Source organism: Antechinus flavipes, chromosome 6, assembly GCF_016432865.1.
Source record: "Antechinus flavipes isolate AdamAnt ecotype Samford, QLD, Australia chromosome 6, AdamAnt_v2, whole genome shotgun sequence".
In the NCBI taxonomy this organism is placed as follows: Eukaryota; Metazoa; Chordata; class Mammalia; order Dasyuromorphia; family Dasyuridae; genus Antechinus; species Antechinus flavipes.
Genome location: NC_067403.1, coordinates 139,811,049 through 139,833,119, shown reverse-complemented (window position 1 = coordinate 139,833,119; position 22,071 = coordinate 139,811,049). Strand labels below are relative to the sequence as shown.

The 22,071-nt window shown below is 35.0% G+C and overlaps 1 pseudogene; it reads right to left on the bottom strand.

Annotated features, from left to right (window-relative positions):
- Positions 1–1,541: 1,541 nt before the first annotated feature.
- Positions 1,542–10,291, bottom strand: LOC127541449 (farnesyl pyrophosphate synthase-like; annotated as a pseudogene).
- Between the last annotated feature and the right edge of the window lie 11,780 nt (positions 10,292–22,071).

Here is a 22,071-nt window from a genome sequence, read left to right as displayed (position 1 = left end):
TTTCTGGAGAAACATGGAGGCAGCAGCAATTTTCAAGAGAATCCTTTGACATATCTCATTTCCCATCAGTCCTGGGTACTATTGACTGTGAGCATATTCACGTTCCTGTTAGACCAGCATCTCAATATATAGCAAGCTATTGGAATAGAAAATCCTTTAATTCTTTGGTGATGGTAGGAGTAGGTGATGCCAAATTTCAACTCTTGGTGAGAGGCAAAACGTCTTCAAAACTCATAATGATTCTTGCTTCCTTCTCTGGAGGAACTGGCCCAGTTCCTGTGCTTAAAGCAAAGATTACTAAAGAGAGCTTGTATAATTTTTAAATGAATTGTAAAGTATAAATATGCTAATAGGGCTCCTTTACCTATATCATTCCTTTAAGGGTATTAAGGTTAAGATGAGTTGGTAATAACACTAATGAATTTGTCTTTCTTGTTTCTTTCAACATTTTATAAGATAACTTTCTCTGCTATAAATGGAAGGTGAGAAAAACCTATCAAGATGGTTTGCCTAAACAAGTAAATCCAAATCTAATTCTTTCTTCCCTACATTATTCAGACATTGTGTTCCATTCCAAATATGCAGTAAAAGGAGCATCTTTCTAGTAATCTAATCATTTCCTGTCATCTCACCTGAAAGAGAAATGTAATTATGAATGCAGATATTAGGAATAAAAAATTGGACACAGAATGAGGTATCATGTGAAAGATCCATTTTTTTTTCCAGATTGGAGTGTTAGACTCAAAATTCAGAAAATACTGATTTCTAAAAATCAGACATTCCCATCTCTATCTCTCATAATTGTGTATAACTCCATGGTTCACAATCAAGTACCATTTCCCACAATCATAAAACCTCACTTAGGGTTTATATCTTTTTTAACTGTGTGAGCTTAGCTACACATTTTTAAAAAACCCTTTCCCTAAGTGTTACAAACAGCAGTATCTCTTCTCTGTATCTTCTCTTAAACTTGTCTTTCCTGGTGTACAATTTAATCTCTCTAAATATAATATGCAAATGATGAATCTTTTTTCCCACTTTCAAAATACCTGCTGGCCCCCTTCTGTTTTTCTTTCCATGTTGCAATGTTTCTACCTTCCAGTCCCACTCTAACTACCCACATTCTTTGTCCATTGAAGAGACATATCCATATAAAAAGAATGAAGTAGGGGGATGAACTGCATTGTTCTGCTCATCATATAAAACAGTCTACATTGTCTCTCATTTCAAATTAAAAGGAAATGGTATTCAGTACTCCCAGTATTCTATTTTCCAAAAAAAGAAATTCTACACGATGGAATTACACCCTATGGAATATTTGTTTTATATGTTTATGTTGATTTTCTAAATTCTATTATCTCCCTAATCTTATATAAATATTATTAACAATAGTACATTGGAGGGAAAAAAATTTTATGAACTTTGTATACAGCTTTTTTTTTCCAAAAAGCCATTAATTTATTAAGAGTACATCTTCTTCCAATTCCCCCCATGGTTCCCTGCCCTTCCTGTCTTCCACCCCACCATATCCAACTCCTTGGTCATTTCGACCATTTGTTGATCTTTGCCATTTCCAAGAAGAGAGATGGGGGAAGAAGGGATAAATGCTTTTCAATGAATCCCATCAATCTATTGTAACTTTCTGTTGGAATTCTTACAAGGTGCTAAGTCAATGGAATTGATAGAGACAATAATTATCTTATTTAGCTTGGTTCAGTATGATTGACTTGATCCTACAAGGAGATGTTATGGGCCAGAACTTGAAACAAGGTACTAAGTAGAATTGAGGAGACAGTGGTTAAATCTAGTTTAGAACTGATTTAATCCTACAACAAATAATGGTTTCCTAGTGATATAATGATTGATGTATACACAGTGTGGGGCATATAAGGAGGAGCTGTCAGGGCCAGAAGGACAAGCTCACTAGAGGACAAGCCCACTAAAACAGAAGTCCACTGGAAGCTCATTTGGAGGGAGGCAGAAGCTGGCAGAGGCAAAGGACTAGCGACAGGAGCTCTCGGAACCAAGGAGAGAGATAAGCCTCTAAGAAAACTAATCAGGCCCAAGAAAAGAGACAAGACTTTGTGAACTCCGGGTTAGCACCCTGGATACCTTAGAATCAGCCAAAGTCAGGATAAGCAAAAGTCCTTGGTATTCTTGGTCTTTAGGGATAGAAGTGAATTGGATGGATGCAGGATCTCCACGACCTCCTTCTTCCTTGTCTACTGCCAAAGTGACTCTGGCTTGTCTTAGTCCACCCCCTAATCCTTCCCACAATTCTCTGTATACGCCAAAAGATACACCAGCACAGAATAATGGGAAGGGCCATTTTCCAAGCATATGCTAATAGAGTATTGTCCAATCAGTAGTTAGCCTTAAGTGCTTAGTTGTCCAACCTCAGTGCATCAATTCAGAGTTTCAGCCCTTTACAGACTTTGAAGGAGACAATAAAGGATTTGGATTTTTAACTTCTGGCTGCATTTGGGGTGATTACACTGAACTGAAAGGAAGGCTGCTCCCAGAAAGCTCCCATCCAAGAAACCTGCTCCTAGAGAATATTACATTTTAGAAAAGAATATTACACTTTCTTCCTCAACCTGATGAAAAGAGTAGGCAATTCAAGTTTCTCATAAGGTTCCTTTACTTTAGCAAACTTCTCTGGATCTTTCTGTCCCTAACTCTCCTCCAGCATCTTTCTTTGCTCAGTGATGCTAGGTGATGACACTTCACCACCAGCCAAATGCATTTATTGTCCTGGATGCAATGCCAATCTTGCTAGTCACACTGGGATCATCATAAGGGGCAAGGTAATCATTCTGAATCTGAAAAACTTCCCCCATTTCCGGAAGGATGCTCTTGGCATTATATATTCTTTCTCCCCATCTATGCCTATCATGAACATAGCAGCAGCAAGTGATAAGTAGAAGGAATAGAAAGCTGCCTTGTATTTGACAATGGTATTATATTTCTGCTCATTGAATCTGGTAAGATCATCTTTATCCTGAGGGGATGTGATGAAATCCAGGATCTGGTCAATCACAATCTGATAAGTGCCCTAAAGGAAAAGCTCAATGAGATTCAGATAATAGGGTTGCCCATAGCAGTAATGCTTCAAGAGTAGATACAGCTTTGTAACATGGCATCATTGATGGCATCCAAGCCTATGCCAGGCCACTTATATCAGCATAGCTATCCCCAGGGATAAGAGAGGAATTCATGATGTCATCTATTACTAAGAAGAAAGCTTGAAGCAATCCCACACATCAGCCCACTGCTAGTGTTCTATGTAGACAGAATCCTGTGTTCAGGGTTCCACCAGTTCCTGGAAGACCATGAGCACTGACAAGCCTCAGTTGCCTTTTCCCCCAAGAGCATCATACTCTAGGAACTGCTTGAGCCTGGTTATGACATCTCCCACCTCAGGATGACCATAATATCTTCTGTCAAGATCTTTACAAGCTGGGAGAAATGCTGGACAAAATCTTGCTTCTCTTGGGCAAAAACTGATTTCTGATCTCCATTTATTCTGTTAACAGATGCAGCCACAGTCTTCTCTCAGGGGTGGAAGCCATATAAATCTTAATAATCCCCAGGGATCCCTCAATCAATCATAGAATCGCCGATTTAGAGTTAAGGGTGATCTTAAAAATTGAAGTTAAGTGTTTGGTCTAAGGCATCATAACTACTAAATGACAGAAAGGGAAAGGAAGCTAGGTCTTCTTTGCTCTAAATCCAGCACACTTTCCTCTAATAGATGAACAAAGCTTTATTAAATATCTGGATATAAATAGCATTACAAAGACCAAAATGAAACAGTCACCATTGTCAAGAAGGACATATCCTATTCAGAGACAATATGTACAAATCAGCTAATAAATATCAATCAGAGCTCAATCAATAAACATTTATTAAGTTCCTACAATGTTCCAGGTAATATAAAATTTTAGTACTACAAAAAGTCAAAAAACAGTCTTTGCCTTCATGGAGTTGTCAATTTAGTGGGATTGGCAATGTGCAAACAAATATATGTGAAGCAAGTGGTTTATAAGTATACAGCTAGTTTGGGAAGGAAACTTAGAGACCTTTTTCAGTAGGTCATTCTTCTTAAAGTTTCCTTTTCTCAAATGTATCTAATATGTACTCTCTTAGCTTACAGTTGAATATATTATTGGTGGTTTATTATCTCTGATAATACAATTATAAAGGGGGTAATGTGACCTTTTTTTCTAGGATTTCTTAAAGTATGGTCTGAGGACTCTTAGTGGTTGCCAAGTCTCTTTCAGAGCAACTCCAAGGTCAATTCTATTTTCATAATGTTATAAAGTTGTTTCTTGCTTATAAAACATTTTGCATTTTTCAAACTACATATTTGTATGAGGCAAAGTTTTCTTTATATACAGTCTGAACTACCTCTTAGAGCCTCTAATAATGCTATTGTGTTACTCTCAGTACTCAAAGGAAAAAAAAAAAAACAAAACTTAGACATTCCATTCAGAAGAATGCAGAGCCTGATCCTATACATAAAGTCTAAAGTCAGGCAATAAACTAGTAGAATAAGCCTCCTTTCTCCAACATACCATATAGCCTTCTTTCTAACCTTCATACTTTATATCAGTCTCTTTGATAGTGAAAATGTTCAGGTGGTTAGCAGATCTGATCAAAAATGGAAATAAATTAGTCACTGTCTAATCTGACTATGAATAAGAAAAATTATCTCACTGACCCTCATTTTCTACAAATGTACTGAATACATTAAAGAATGATATAAATATGAGTTTATTTTGGTCTTCTAAGCCCTGCCTTTAAACATCACAGATAGGAAAGAGAGCCTGTTATATCAAGTTCTCTTGTTAAGCAAGGGAGTCTTACAGGGCAAGAGGGGAGTTGTCCCAAGGGGTTTCTGCATCCTGTTCTCAGAAATATTTGCAGCTGTTTCTGCTGACTCAGTATTTCTGCTTATAAAATCCTGGCTGGCTTAGATGTCTTTGGATAAAAGGAAAGCCATTATTATTATTTTAGTAGATTCAAAGGTCTGTGTCACCTCCCCCAATTCTCCTACACTCTTTATTTGTTTATGTTCTTAGATTTTAAAAAATGCAGCAGCCATTGCCAAAAGGCCCTCCAAAGGAAAATCACACAAATGCCCATAGAATTTTTTTACTTAGAGCTTTTATAGATGGGAAATTTATCATTTTCAAATGTTGGCAGGTGTGTTACCATCCGCTCTACATAGCCAGGATTATGCTTATAGATGATTTTGCATTTATAAAGGCTTCCTTCCTTTCTTTTGCTGCTGTTATCAAATATTTTTTCTATATTCTTCAGGAAATGCCAGATTCCCCAGGTTACAAAAGTTCTTGCTATTTCCTAAACAGCCTGAAAAGTTGTTTCATAATCTTTAGGGGTGGTAGGAGGTGGTGGGAAAGATAGACAGTACAGACCTTATAAGTATATCTTGAAATACTAAAACGCAGACAAGGATGTGGAAATTCAAAATGAATTTATTTTAGTTGACTGGAAAGAAGGGGAAAAAGAAACTGGGCCATATGTTACCATCAACCTCATTTTACATATTTTGGGGGGGAATTCTAAAACTAGACCTTATAATCCACAATGTGTCTTCCAGAGGCAGCTACAAGTTTGTAGAAGTATTTCCACTTCTGAATTCAGATAATTCTTTAAGATGAGTTTGGAGAGAGGGAAAATGTTATAGAAAAAATGTAAAAAGAAGAAATAACTAAGAATACTTTCCACAAGAAGAGGGAATTCTTCCTTTTAATAGGAATGATGACTTAGAGCCATAGATTCTGTCAGGTGATAAATCATACATTAGAGGCCAGGAGAAGAAGAATTTATTAACAAATTGTGGTGGTGAATGACTTATCTGAAGGGCATGATTGAGATTTATTTACCATATATATAAACTCATTTGATCTTCCCAACAACCTGGAAAATTAAGGAAGAAGGGAAATAAGCATTTATATAATGCCAACTATGTTCCAGATCCAATGCCAAGAACTTTAAAAATATTATCTCATTTCATCATCCCAATAATCCTGAGGAAACAGGATTGAGGTTAAATGACTTATCCAGGGTCACACAGCTAGATTAAGTCAGTAACCAAATTTAAATTCAAGTCTTCCTGATTCCAGAGCCAGTACTTTATTTGTTGTCTATCCATAATAATCTCTTTTAATCCTCCCAGTTGCTGGGTCCAATTAAGATCTCCCTGTATCATAGGAAAAAAGAATTTGTCCATCCACAAAGATCCAGTGCTCATGTTCAAGCCTATGGAAATATCTTAAGGTTCTTTTTGATTACCTCTGCTACAAAAATATTATGAAGGTATGAGGAAAGCATGAATGTTCTAGGTATCCCAATAGAACTCAATGGGGGAGAGACAGACAATTTGAAAATAAAAGATTAAAGGGATGGGAACACTATTAAATATGAATTAGTGAAACAGATCATATATACTCATTCAGTCCCTTATTTCTAGAGAATAAATTTAAAAATCCTTCATGCATTCTGGAATTGGTATCATATAGATTTTTACAATGAAAAAGCACTTTATTTCCTGGAATAGCAGAATACAGGCTTTTTTCTTGGAGTTTTAATCATTACTCAGATAAATTGGGCAAAAGTAAAAGCAGATTTGTCTATCACAACACTCCTTATTAAATCCTTAACTAAAGAAAGATGACTGAGATTTGGTTCTACAATTCCAAGTTTAGAGATATTGATAGTACTTGTAGTCTCTCAACAATGTCAAAACAAGAGAGCTTAGTACTCAGTAAGAATAGTTAGCCTTGGTAGATAAAAGATATCAAATGGAAGAAGTTCCTTTTCTACCATACCTTGCTCCTCTTTCCCATGCAGCAACTTTCATAACAGCAATCCCTCATATGATCAGAATTCTCTATTCTCTGTCATTGGATTGTACCTCACGCTCCACTAAATGCACCTTGTGATACAGGAAACTCAGATTTTTTTTAAATCAGGTATGGTTTTGAAGGTGATATAATATTTATGTTCACTTCAATTCATTTTTAAAACCTTTTTTTACAACAACCTACTAAGTATACAATACTCTGATAAGAATCAGAGAGAAAATAATAGATATGAAATGGAAGCTATTTTTAAGGAGCTAATAATCTAACGAGCCTGGTTTGAGGGAATCACATTTGTGAATAAACGATAATAGTGCAATATGAAAGTAAAGACATCCAGAAAAAAATGCTTCAAGAGGAAGAAATGATTTAAACCTAGATAAATCATATAAGATTTCATATAAAAAGTCTCACCTGAATTAAACCTTGGAAGACAAGAGATGTTTCGATTGAACTCAATTTAATGAATGTTTATTAAATATCTGGATCATGTTCTAGGCATAAAAGACAAAGTAATTCCTTGCTTTTAAAGAATTTACTTTCTAATTAGTAGAGTTAAGAGAGAGGCTCATCTAAAGTATGTGAAAACAGGAGAAAATAGAAAGGTGAGAATAGAAGGTGAAAAGCAGTCCAGCATGTTTGAAAAAAGCAATAATAATAATAATAATAATAATAATAATAATAATAATAATTGGATTCCATAGAACAACATAAAATTATTTCTCTTCTTTATGGAGCCATTTGTCCATTGGAAACAATGTTGACTCTAGATTCAAAGAACATAGCATCAAATTCTGCCTCTGAAATTTCCTAACTATGATCTTAGGCAAATCATTTTCCTTCCCTAGTTTTCCATTTCTTCATCCGTGGAATGAGTGTTTTAGACAAGATGGTTACTGAAATATTTTCCATCTCTCATCTATGGTCACATAATTTTATCTCCACTCATACTCTACCTAAACTTTAAAAGATAATTATAGCTTCATAGTCTAGAATTGTAAGAGATTTTAGAAATCAGTTGGTCTATTTCATTTTATAAAGAAAAATACTAAGCAACAGAGAATGTGATTTCATCAAAATCACACAAGTAGTAGGTATCAGTAAATATGGGTGAGGGAAATGCCTGGAGTTTAAGAGGAGGTATTCAAAGGATTAATATCTAAAAGAAAAAATGGGGAAGGGGAAGAACTTTTTAAAAGATTAAATATTAAAAAAATAATAATTTTAGAGATAAATGTCTGAGTAGCTACAAGGAGAGAATTGTTTCCTTGTTGTTCTTCCTTTGTTTTGGGAGAGGACTAATGACATCACTGGGTGAAGTCTTGATTTGCAAATGAATTAGATTTAATTGAATATGAATTGCATCAAAATCCAGTAGCAGGACAAAAGTCAGGATGATTAGTGATAGAGGGTTCCATGTGAACATCAGGATAGAGTACTCAGTCCAGCAGGATAAGGAGTGGGGCTGGAGGCTAGGGGTATATTGCATAGCTCAGCTGCAGCAGCTGTGCATGCAGAAAGTGGTGGTCACCGTATTAAAAGAATTATCTATTCACAAGATTCAGGATACTACGTTCCAGTACAGTGCCAAATGCTTTGAGCTTACCAGGCCTCCATGCAGCAGGTTCATCCATGAAATCAGTAACATCAGTATTACCATGATTTCTTGACCCAGGCACAGGCTTCCAGTGAACTGGAGAAATTTCAGAACTACATGATTTGATGCACCTTACACTGCAATGGCAAAGCCAAAGACTTGATGGATGCCAGGGGAAAAGGCAATTTGAATCCAGTGTGAATAAATAAATTACCACCATAACCAAGAAGATGGATTCCCTGGCATCTACAGCAAAAAGAGAGTTGTAGAGGGCAGGAACTCTGGAAAAGTATACTTGAAGCAAGGATACTCACAACAAGGTGTTAACTCAGTGTGATTGATGAGATGTTGGTTCTTTAGTTTACATATACTTAGTACTTAGTATAGTGAGGTAATGGTCCTCTAGTTCACACGTACTTGGTATGCTATAATGGCGTAATTGTAATAGAGTATTTAAAAGGCTAAGAGAAGTGGGGACACAATCAGTCAGAGTGAACAGACTGTGAAGGAGACAGACTGTGAAGGAGATAATAAAGACTTTAAACTCTATTCCTGATGATCCTTGTGGTGACTATCCTGGTGAAACCAAGGCCAATTCAGAGGACTTTGATAAAGCTAGCCCAGACCTTACAGAGAGTAATTGTCAGTAGTTATTTGGGATGAAAAAATGAATTTACTTATAAAATTATGTTGTTTTTTAGTGAAAAATTAAGAATAAAGAAATGGAGGCTAACAGCAAGTTTAAGAATACCTTTATAGAAATGTTGAATCTTTTTCTGCACTCTGTTGATTCCATTATATGTTTTGGTCCATAGGTGAAGAAATGGAATAAAGTGGTGCTCGGATCTGGATTTGAGGTAGAATGGTGGACTCATAGTTCCAAGGCCCATTCCTTCAGTGAATATGACTCCTATCCTATCTATTATAGCCCTTAGTGGTTTTCAGTTGATTCAGAGATGTTTTATTCCTAGAAAGTGAAATAACCCTTTGAATTTATGAGTATCAGCAGTTCCTTTCACCAGCCTACCTCTCAGATAGTATAAATCCCCAAGGTAGCCATTCACTTTTGTTTGGTGGCAACTTCACATACACCTGATTGAGCCATTTCCCATTGACCATAAAATAGCAGCCATGAGTTCACTGCTAACTGGAAAAGAGAAGCATAGTTGTGCTTTTCTACTCAGTATAAGAACCTAGCATTCAGAGGGGAGTCTGGGGGAAAAAAATTGCTTGAATTAGAGCACTGAGTAGCTCCTGGATGTTCTTTCCTATGATGAAGACAGTGTTCATGCCAGCTTTCAACTGGGACACCAAGGAAGATCAGGAAAGGGGAATCTCCAATCAGGCATGTGTAACTCTGGTTCCTTTACATTGGCTTCTGTAGGACTTTTGCTCAAGTTACCTTTTCTTGACTTTCTGAAAGTGTTGCCTTACAGGGACAGCACTTTAGATAAAATGTTTTTTGAAACTAACAAGAAATAGTTTTGAGATAAAGGTAAAGAAAGTCTCTTTTTGCTTGCAGAACAATCTTAAGCCTTTTGTTTAAGGCAATGGTAGATGACTGGTTTGGAGAAAAGTTAGTTTTACCCTAAGCAGAAAAAGATGTGATACCTACACTCTTCAACAGAAACTTGCTGAGAGGACCTTCTTCAGACAGGAAAGGGTAGGAAGTCAACTTAAGCCTCTGGAGCAGAAGCAGATTGCAAGGGAAAGCTTTTTCTGCCCCAGAATACAGGCAGCTAGCCCCAATTATCCAGTTATCACTATAGGGTAAAACTTTGAGCAACATATTAGTACCAGGCATTGTGTTGGAAAAGATCTTGTACCAACTTTTTACTGAAAGCAATTATGGATTTTCTTTTCAGTGTTTCAAGGATATGTCATATTTTCCTAGCAGTTTGATTAAAACATAGTTTGATGTTTTAAAAAAATTGACTAGTGATGTCCCAGAATGCAGTGAATGACTTCAGCATCTTTGATTAGCTATCATAGACTGGGTGTGTAGGCTGAAAGAATGCTGGTAGATGATAAGATGCTTCAGAACTGCTGAGGCAAATTTCAGTGCAGGGTACCATTTCTCTCCATGTTTGTGATTAGCTAAGTTGTGGTATTGTGGTAAAGGAAAAAATATAGGCCATCATAAGTTCAAAACAATAACAGGACCTTGCACCTGGATTTTGATACAAGATTTTGTTTAATTTTCTACAATGCACAACTCTATTGTCAGTGATGGCATTTATAATGATTTAATGAAATAGGATCACTAAAACTGGAAAGAATGAGAAAAGGTGGCATGGAACAATAAGCTTTCACAGAGGGGAAAGCCAGCCCCTTAAAATTTCATTAAGGTGATTCTTGAATGTACGTGGCAATAGTGCCATATAAGTGGAGGTCAAAGTTTTATTATTATGCAGCAGTGTCTAATGGGTAATAGGCTTTTAGGCAAAGACTGATGCTGTCCTATTTAAATGTTTGCTTTTTTAAAATGTGGACAAATATCCCAACTTCAGATATGCTTTAAAATCACAAAATCATGTTCTATGAATAAAAAATTGTTGGTTTTCCTCATTTTTATTTGACATAGATGATTTGGGCACAAAATAGAGATGGCAGACAAAATGCTGGCAAATGAAGTCATTAGAGACATACATTGCATCAGGAATAGATTTTTGTCTTTAATTATAACAACAGGAAATCAATTTTTAACTGCAGGCCCTTTGCAAATATTGACTGTCACCTTTTTAAGGCATCAGGTGGAATTCTAGATCCCTCAAGCAAAGGCCAGATGCTCACTGAAGTTGAGGAATTGAGTCATAGATATGACAAGTCTCTTGCCTAAGGTCACACACATAATGTCAGAGATAGGATTTGAACCCTATGTATGCTATAGTGATCATTCCTATTTCAGTATCAATTTCTATTCTAATAGATCATCTCTGAGGTCCCTTCAAACTCTAAAAATCTGTGATTCTACAATCTTCCATCCAATAATTTATTAAAGCATTTATTAAATTCCTGCTCTGTTCCAGACTCTGCTAAATAATGGAGATATAAATACAAATGACCAGATCCAATAGAGCATCAGACTTTTAATCTGAAGACTTACATTTCAAATCTCTAGTCAGACAAAAATCTCTTGTTTGAAGCAGCAGAGTATAGTGGATAGGGCATAGAACTTAAGAGCCAGGAAAATCTGATTTTGGTTCCTTTTTCAGACACTTACTAGTTGTGTAACTAAATGTAAGTCATTTATGTGTACCTTAGTTTCATCATCTGTAAAAAAAAAAAAAAAAAAAAGGAATTGGACTATGTGGTTTCCAAGGTTGCTTCTGATCTTAAATCTATGATCCCAAGGTGCCTGCTCTCAAGGCATGCTCACAAATAAGCACATAAAAATTATATATGAACAGATATGCTGAGATGGTAAAGGCCATTAAGAACCAGGGAGAATAGGAAAAGTCTCTTGAATGAGAAGTGTCTTTATTTGAGTCTTAAAGTTTCCAAGACAGAGAGTTGAGGAAAAAAAAGGATGAAAGGCATAGAAAAAAACCTGAGGAACAGTACAGGGGCCAGACAGAGCAGTATATAGGTTTATTTGGCTTGAATGTAGTGTGCATATAGGGGAATAATGCCTACCTAATTTGGAAAAAATAGTTTGGAGCCAGATTGAAAAAGGACTTTAAATGACAGAGCAATTTGTATTTTATCTCAAAGGTAATTAATTGCCACTGAATCTTCCTGAACAAAGAAATGAAATGATCAGAGTTGCATTTTGTGAATATCAGCATGTGAAGGATAGATTGAAGAACAAAGAGGTTGAATATAGGGGGTTCAATTAAGAGACGTTTGCATTAATATGAGTAAGAGTTTTAATCCAAATTCTATACTTGAATAAAAATAATTTCACGTAAACTCCATAATCTCTATGACTTTCACCAAAAAATATTAATAATAATCATTACATAACTTTGTCATATTTAAATTATAGATTTAAGCACTATATATTCTATATGCTTTCTAAATGAAACCAGCATATCTTTAGAAAGTTTAGTTATGAAAGGTTGATTTCCTAGTATATTTATGTACTGCCCTTAGCCTACTGGTTTCACATGTGATGGTGGCAAGAAATAGTTTAGGAAAAGAGACATTGAAATTATTATCTATCCAAATGGTCACATCCAGATCTCAGAAGATGAAAAATAGTTTCAAATCACAAATATACACTTCACTTAATAAAATCAATGTTAACATTAATAATAACAAATCAGTATTATTACTTCTGTAAGTCAAATATTTATGGATTACTTTTCCTGATGAACTTCAATTGCAAAATTAAAGATGTGTCCCTAAAACAAATTATTGTATTTGTGTTTTGTTCTCTAGTATGCATTATAGATGATTTTTAGATTTGCTTAAAGATCTAAGTGAAAGAGCAGCAATGTCTGATTAGACCAAAAATTGTAGATTTGTAAGTTCACCCAAAGTTTATTAGACCAAAAAGACTTACCTGATTTCCTAAGCCTGGGACAATTTAATCCTTACCTACTAGTCTGAGTCCTTGTTTAGGGTAAATTTGAGAAGTCCTAATTTAATAGCTCCCAAAGCCCTGTTTTAATGCCTCATCCTGGCATAGACATCCTCATAGGACCAAACTCTGACAAGTTTTTTCTCTATCAGAAACATTGAGAATTATTCCACCAAACACTATGCCTACTTTCCAGAGAGCAGCTTACTACAATTAGCTATTGTTATCCAAGATTTGATCATTAACTGGACATTCCATTGGATAAAATGATTCACATTACTCTTGACATTCTCCTTATAGATGAGATGAAAAGACAAAAAGAAGTTGTAGCTAAATAGGGAGCATATTCTCCCTGGAGAGGAAAACAAATGGATTGGCAGGTTTTATATTTTCTTGCATGCAAATATAACAAAAAGAGTATCATTTTCTTGGACATTTGGTTATCATGGAATAAGATTTGTAAGACTTGAATTTGCAAATTGTTGCTGTGGAAGGAATTGAAATTGATGCACCAACATCTGTCAGAGGCAATGAAGACAGAGAAACTAGAGGAAGAGTTGAGAAATCTCTCTAAAGTAAAGCAAAATATATCTTGGTACTCAAGAACTAGAGATCATTATTTATCATGAAATAGATAATTTTGATTATAAGTTTTTGTACAAATAAAACTAATGTAGACAAGATTAGAATAAATTGGGAAAACATTTTTTACATCCAAAGGATCTGATAATGGCCTCATTTCTAAAATATATAATTGACTCAAATTTATAATAGTTCAAGCCATTCTCTAATTGATAAATGGTGAAAGGATATGAACAGACAATTTTTAGATGAAGAAATTGAAACTATTTGTAGCCACATTTTGAAAAGGTGCTCCAAATAACTATTGATCAGAGAAATGCAAATTAAGAAAACTCTGAGATATCACTATACATCTGTCAGATTGGCTAAGATGACAGGAAAAGATAATCACAAATGTTGGAGGGAATGTGGGAAAATTGGGACACTGCTACATTGTTGGTGGAACTGTGAACAGATCCAACTCTTCTGGAGAGTAGTTTGGGACTATGGTCAAAAAGTTTTCAAGTTGTGCATACCCTTTGATCCAGCAGTGTTTCTACCAGGATTATATCCCAAAAAGATCTTAAAAGAGGGAAAGGGACCCACATGTGCAAAAATTTTGTGGCAGCCCTCTTTGAGGTGGCAAGAAACTGGAAATTGAATGGATGCCCATCAATTGGAGAATGGCTGAATAAATTATGGTATATGAATGCTATGTTCTGTAAGAAATACCAGCAGGATGATTTCAGAGAGATTTGGAGAGACTTCCATGAACTGATGCAAAGTGAAATGAACAGAACCAGGAGATCATTATACATGGCAACAACAAGACTATATGATGATCAATTCTGACAGACGTGGATCTCTTCAACAATGAGATTATTCAAACAAGCTCCATTTATGCAGTGATGAAGAGAACCATCTACACTCAGAGAGAGAACCATGGGAAGAGAGGGTGGAACACAACATAGCATTCTCACTCTCTCTGCTGTTATTTGCTTGAATTTTGGTTTTTTTTTCCTCAGTTTTTTCCTTTTTCTTTCTTCTTGATCTGATTTTTCTTGTGCTACTACATAACTATATAAATATGTATACATATATTGGATCTAACATGTATTTCAACATATTTAACATGTATTGGACTACCTGCCAGATAGGGGATGAGGTAGGGGGAAGAAAGGGAAATTTTCAACAAAAAGTTATGCAAGGTTCAATGTTGAGGAAATTAGCCATTCATATGCTTTGTAAATAAAAAGCTTTAGTAAAAAAGTGTTATCTAACACAAGCAGAAAACTAAAAAAAAAAAAAAAAATCTTGGTACTCAGTAATGGCAGTGTAAAGGTAGACAAAGCAAAAGATCCTAAAAGAAAAATTTTGGGAAAAAATTGTTTAAGAATAAGAAATGTGATATTCATAGGCTTGTAGATTATATAGAAGATTCATAATACATATCATGAAAATTTTCTTTGAAAAGGAAGTCATGTTTGAACAAAATAATGAAGAGTGAAAAGAACAGAATCAAGAGAACATTGTATACAGTAACAGCAATATTATTTTAAGAATGACTTTGAACAAGTTATTTTTGTCTATTATAAATATTCAAATTAGCTATAAAGGACAAGAGAGGAAAGATGCTATCTATATCTAGAAAAAAAAGAACTGATAAATAGAAGTATGTATAGAATAATTATATATGTGTGTGTGTGTGTGTGTGTGTGTGTGTGTGTGTGAACCACCTATTTGTGTCTAATGGTAGCCAATGCTAAAGTAGAGTGTGGGAGGGAAAAAAAAGAAAAAAGTAAAGGGAGTCATGACACCTTGGCCCTAATAAGCATGAAAAAACCTTTCTCTCTCTCTGTCTCTCTGTCTCACTCTCCCTTTATCTCCTTTTTTCTCCTTCTCTTCCTCTCTTTCCCTCTCTTCCTCTTTCTATCTCTCTGTCTCTCTCTCTTTCTCTCTCCCCCCTCTCTCTTTCTCCCTCCCCTCCTTCCCCCCTTTATCTCTCTGTCTTTGTCTCTTTCTTTCCTTTCTTCCCTTCCTCCCCCCTCTCTTCATTCACTCATACACAAATAAGTTATATTTTAAAAGACAGGAAATATCTAGTTGCTAATATGGGAGTTATTTCTAAATGAGAGGGCCATGTTTAGTCAGACACCTTAGTTCTTAGAGCAAAATTCAAGAATAGTATTCAATTATAAGACAGGAAAAAGTGTTCAGATATCTAAACAATGGTCATTTTCTAAGAACATTAAACCAATTTAAATCTATCATCACAAGGAGGCAGCTTCATCTTGTAAACATTATCTGGCCACATAGAAAGATGTGGCACGCAAGGAAATACATATTTAAAAGAAGAGAAATTATTCAAGTCATACAAGAAATTTGCTTTCTTTTCTTTCTTTTCTCTTCTATTCTTTACTAATGTGGGAATGTGAAGGAAAGAAAACAAATAAGTTTCTGTGTTGTTTATTTTAATAGAGAAGTATAGGAGTAGTACAGATATAAAATGTTGCATGAACTTTTAAAGTTACTAATTTTATTTAATCATTTCACTTTGTTACAAGAGAATTTTCACAGTTGAAATATTAAATAACAATATAAAAACAAAAAATGTAATATGGATATAATGTTTAAATCAGCTAAACTGAAAAAAAGAAAAATGCTGGATTGCCTTGCTTTTAAAAATTTGAAGACAACAAGAGAATATAAATAATTCTCATTCATTCAATAAACATTTATTAAGTCCTTAGTATGTGACCTGGACTTGTGAGACATTTGAGATTATTAAATTTAATTTTCAAATTGTTAAATTTAATTTTAAAGAAAATTTTAATAGTCTAAAAGATTAAAAGAATTCAATTCATGAAGGAAGATTTTGGACCTTATGAGCTAATAAGACAAAACGGGTTTGAAATAAAAGTGGAATGTATTTTCTTTTCTTTTCTTTTCTTTTTTTTTTTTGCCGAGGCAATTGGGATTAAGTGACTTGCCCAGGGTTACACAGCTAGGAAGTGTCAAGTATCTAAGGCCAGATTTGAACTCAGGTTCTCCTGACTTCAAGGCTGGTGCTCTATCCACTGTACCATATAGTTGTCCTTATGGAATGCATTTTCTTATAATCCTATAAAGAAGTTATACTTTCTGGGAGAGTATGTATCTGATAGATTATTGCTTCATGTTTCTGTGATTTGGAATGTACACTTATGAGTCTTTCATGTTTCAAGTATTTTCTCTAGTGGAATAAATAGATCACTGCCCTCTGTTTCATATCTGTACTGCACAATGGACTTCTTTAGAGGACTCCCTCTTATACATGTTTTGAAGATATCTTATGTTTTTTTTTATTAGTTTCTTTTTTTAATTTAAATTTTATTTTATTTAATAATAACTTTGTATTGACAGAATCCATGCCAGGGTAATTTTTTACAACATTATCCCTTGCACTCACTTATGTTTCGTTTTTTTCCCCTCCCTCCCTCCACCCCCCCCCCCAAGATGGCAAGCATTCCTATATATGTTAAATATGTTGCAGTATAGCCTAGATACAATACATATTTGCAGAACCCAACAGTTCTCCTGTTGCACAGGGAGAATTGGATTCAGAAAGTAAAAATAACTCGGGAAGAAAATCAAAAATGCAAATAGTTCACATTCGTTTCCCAGTGTTCCTTCTTTGGGTGTAGCTGTTTCTGTCCATTATTTATCTCTTGAAACTCAGTTAGGTCTCTTTGTCATAGAAATCCACTTCCATCAGAATACATCCTCATACAATATCGTTGTCGAAGTGTATAATGATCTCCTGGTTCTGCTCATCTCACTTAGCATTAGTCCATGTAGGTCTCTCCAAGCCTCTCTGTATTCATCCTGCTGGTCATTCCTTACAGAGCAATAATATTCCATAACATTCATATACCACAATTTACCCAGCCATTCTCCAATTGATGGGCATCCATTCATTTTCCAGTTTCTAGCCACTACAAACAGGGCTGCTACAAACTGAAGATATCTTATGTGTCAACTATGCATGTCATGTTTTAAAATGTTTCCATGAATTTATCCTGCAAGCATTACATAATTATCCAGATAGATGAGGAAAAGGAGGACTCATTATGTATGTGGTCTGGTTCCTCCACTCCAACCTTAACTCCCAGGATTAATTTCAGGCCATGTGAGTCCAGAGCTAGAGAACATTTAGAGAATATGGACCCTCATATAACATTTTTCTGGTGATATATAGTTGTAATCTATGTAATTACAGAGACTCTGAAGAATAAAAATGGAGAATCATCTAAAGGGCAATGGGAAAGGCACATGGTAGGTATGAACAAACCATAATATTAGAAGTAAGGATTTTCATAGATGAAATCATATAAAAGACACTTTCAAATTCTGAGAAAAATGATGGGCCAGTCAAATAGCTAAAGTGAGAAATGACTGGTTTTGACCTTGTATTTCTATTAATATTCATGTAATGCCAAAAGATCTATCAGAAGGTCCCCTAGAATGTTATCTTTTAGCCTGGTTAGTTTGTAATTTTGGATTACTAGAGATACTGCCATAATTTTTAAGCTAAGATTTCTATTGTGCCATAAGAGTTTCAAAATGCTTATAGATAGTCCCTCATTTGATTCTCACAACAACCTTGATAGACAGGTGATATTATTATGACCAAATTACAAATAAAGAAACTGACTAAGACATAGATTCAATGACTAGCCCAAGGTCAAATTGCTAGTAAGAATCTGAGACTGAATTTGAACTCAGATTTTCCAGACTTTTAAGACCTGTATTCTATATACTTTGCCATCTATGTATGATTTAAGAAAGCATATCATTATCAGAGAAGAATGTTATGAGTTTATGAGCTCTGCAACTTAAAATGTGGCTAGTGTTGTTTTAACCAATCTATCCTAGGTTTAATACAAATTCAGTCTTTATGACAAAGATCTTTGAATTGTCTCCATTACTCCCAGATTTCCTAAATCTCCACCACTGTTGCCTACTATTCAATTTCTTTCCTTTGGGATACCAGCTGATCTGCTGGATTATCAACTGCTTACTCTTCCCTGGTGCTAAATTCTTGAATGGTTTTCCTTGTATTTCTTCTTACTGAGGACTGCCTTGCCAAATGTGGATAAAATAATAAGAAAATAGTTCACCCAGGAAAATGAAAGTTTTGGAAGCCACACCACAAAAGGATTGGGTAAAGGACTCAAAGATATTCCACCAAAGAACAGAAGACTTAGGAAAGGGATGATCACTATCTTCAAATATATGTAGAATGATGATATATGTTGTTTTTTTTTTTAATTGGCTTGACCTTGGATTCAAAAAGAAGTGGAAAAGGAATAGTAGAAAATTGTAGAAAATTTATTTTTCCTTTTTTTCTATTGAAATATTTGTTACAAAGGATAGTTTAGTTGGAAAGGAGAATAAAAAAGGATATATATTTTTTGTAAGCTAGGAAGATTCCTACCAATTAGGGAATAGATGGAGAAATTATGGTAAATGGATATAATGAACTATTATTATGCTATAAAAAATGACAAAAGAGATGCTTTCAGAGAAAATGGGGGGATGGAGATTTGGATGAATTGAAGCAGAGCACCATTAGAATAATCTCTATATTGAAAACAACATTGTAAAAATGGACAAATTTGAAAGATTTAGGAACTCTATTAATGTAATGACCAACCACAGTTCTAGAGAAGTGGTTATGAAGAATGTGTTCTACCTCCAAAGATAAAGGATTAAATAAGCAGAAATGAGACCTATAAATTTGATCATGGACTCATTGAACCTGAAAAGGAGAAGAGAAAAAGTTTTTTTTTCTTTTGTTATTATTTTTAATAAACCTGAGGTTGAAAATCAAATTACCTGGACATGTTATCTCATCAACAGAAAACAGAAAGCTTAGGGGAAGGGTAGGTTTAAGCAAAAAAGATGAACTCCATTTTGGAATTTTAATTTTGAAATGCCCATAGGACAAGTGAGATAAAGTAGGCCAAGACAAAACTTCAAGAATTATATGCAATGGACTTCCAGCCAAGATGGTGGAGAGGAGGCACACATCTGTGTAAGCTCCACATTATCTCTCAGAATTCATTCATGACAAGTCTTGGAATTAATGCTTGACTGAAAAAAAAAAACGCAAATAATTACCAAGAGAAGACATCCTTAAAATTCACCAGGAAAGGTCTGTTTTTGCTCGAGAGCAGGGATGGTTTTAGATCTGGTGCAGGCTGAGGGCAGGCAGCAGCAATGAGAGCAGGGCAAGAGGCTCACAGCCGAGCAGACCAGAGTGGGGTGGGGCACAATCTCAGCCATCTCTGCAGGGAGAGCTTTGCTACAGTATTGGAAACTTTGCCCTGGTAGCAAGCCAGCAAAAGACAAGCAGAGAAGCTAAAAACATAGAGGTGAAGAATCAATCTCAAACAGCTAGGGTCTCTGGGGACCTGGCCACCTCACCACAGTGTCTCAGCATACTCTCAGTCTCAGAGTGCAGGTCCAGCACAGCCATTGCTGTCCTGCTAGTGTCTCACTGTTGTCCCCCACAGAGAAAGCTCAATAACACCATCCAGTCAAAAAAATAATAATAATAACAGAGTCCATTTGTTTTTTTTCTTTTTTTGCTAGTTTGTCTTCTTTGATTCTTCCCTGACAAAATGAGAAAAAAATTTAAACGAACCTTAACTATTGATGCTTCTATATGGATAGAGAACAGACTTTAAACCCTGAGGAGATTAAAAATAGACTATCTCCAGATGAATCCCCAAAGGAGGATATTATCTGGTTCTCAGCACAGATGAATCTCATAGAAGAAATTAAAAAGGCTCTAACAAGAGAGCTAGAAGAAAAATGGGAAAAGGAAAGGGAGGTTTGGCAAGAGAGTCTGGAGAAGTCATCCCACTCATTTAAAAACAGAGTGGATAAAGAAATCAAATCCTTGAAAAATAGAATTAATGAACTGGAAAAAGAAAATAGCTCTCTAAAAAATAAAATTGGCAAAATGGAAAAAAAAAATGCCATAGAACAAAACAACTCACTTAAAAATGCAATTGGACAATTCGAAAAAGATATTTTAAAAGTGAGTGAAGAAAATAACTTCATTGAAAATCAGAATCAAACAAATGGAATTGAATGACTTAAGGAGACACCAAGAATCACTCAAGCAAAACAAAAAAATTAAACAATGGAAAAAATGTCAAATAGCTTCTTGGGAAAACAACAGGCCTGGAAAATAGATCTAGGAGAGACAATCTGAGAATAATTGGACTTCCTGAAAAAATATGATGAAAAAAAGAGCTTGGACACTATTTTCCAGGAAATTGTCAAAGAGAACTGCCCAAAAGTCATAGAAACAGAGAGTAAAATAGACATTGAAAGAATTCATCGATCACCTACTGAAAGGGATCCTAAAATCAAAACATCAAGAGATAGAATGGCCAGAACTATCAAACGAAGGTAAAAATACTACTAGTGGCTAGAAAAAAATCAATTCAAATATAGAGGAGCCACAATAAGGATTCCCAGGATCTAGCAGCATCCACATTAAAGGATCAAAGGGCCCGGAATATGACATTTCAAAAAGCTAAGGAATTTGGTATGCAACTAAAAATAACTTACCCAGCCAAAATGAGCATCTTTTTCCAGGGAAGAAGATGGACATTCAATGAAATAAGTGAATTTCACTATTTTTGATGAAAAAAACAGAACTTAACAAAAAGTTTGATCTACAAATATAGAACTCAAGAGAAACCTAAAAAGGTAAAAAGAAATCTTGGGAACTATATTTCTGCTATAAAGATATATAAAAATACATGTATACCTAGTTCTAGAAACTAGAGGTAGAAAGGAAATTATACCAGAAAAAGGTTAAAGTGGGAGTACTACATCTCATGAAGAGGCAAAGGAAACCTATTAAATCTGAGAGAAAGAATGGAGGGGGATAAATATAGTGTGTATCTTATGCCATCAGAATTGGCTTAAAGAGAAAATTTTTAAACATAAATATGTTTATTTATTATTTTTATTTATCATTATTATTATTAATTTATTATTTATTAATATTATTATTGTTGTTGTTATTAAACATAAATATGATTTATGGTGAAACTTCTCCCACCTCATTGAAAAGTGGGAAGGTAAAAGTGAAAAGGGAAGGAATAAGCTAAGTGGAAAGGAATACAGAAATTGTGAGGAAAAGGAGTAAGATGGGGGAGGAATTCTAAATGGGGAGAGGGTAAAAAGGGAGGACTGTGAGAAGCAAATGGTGCTCACAAGTTTAATACTGGGGAGTGGAGTAAGGGGGAAGGGAGGGAGAAAAGCATAAACAAGGGTTAACAAGATGGCAAGTAATACAGAATTGGTAATTTTAACCATAAATGTGAATAGGGTAAACTCCCCCATAAAGAGGAAGCAGTTAGTAGAATGGATTAAAAGCCAGAATCCTACAATATGTTGTTTACAGGAAACACACCTGAAGCAGGGAGATACAT